This window comes from Corvus brachyrhynchos, unplaced genomic scaffold (genome assembly GCF_000691975.1).
Source record: "Corvus brachyrhynchos isolate BGI_N302 unplaced genomic scaffold, ASM69197v1 scaffold214, whole genome shotgun sequence".
In the NCBI taxonomy this organism is placed as follows: Eukaryota; Metazoa; Chordata; class Aves; order Passeriformes; family Corvidae; genus Corvus; species Corvus brachyrhynchos.
Window position 1 is genome coordinate 32,053 of NW_008237407.1, and position 363 is coordinate 32,415.

Below are 363 nucleotides of genomic sequence, written 5' to 3' on the forward strand. Positions count from 1 at the left end.
GAAGGTTTGGAGACACCTGGAGATGGTCCAGGAGCAAGCACGAGGGGCTGGGGGCACCTGGAGAATGTTTGGGGAGCACCAAAAAGGCCTTGAAGGTACCTGGAGAACATTTGGAGACACCTGGAGATGGTTCAGGAACACCTGGAGCGAGTTTGGGGTGATGAAGTGATGGTTTGGGCACACCTGGAGATGCTCTGGGCACACCTGGAGATGGTTTGGGCACACCTGGAGATGCTCTGGGCACACCTGGAGATGGTTTGGGCACACCTGGAGATGGTTTGGGCACACCTGGAGATGGTTTGGGCACACCTGGAGATGGTTTGGGCACACCTGGAGATGGTTTGGGCACACCTGGAGATGGTT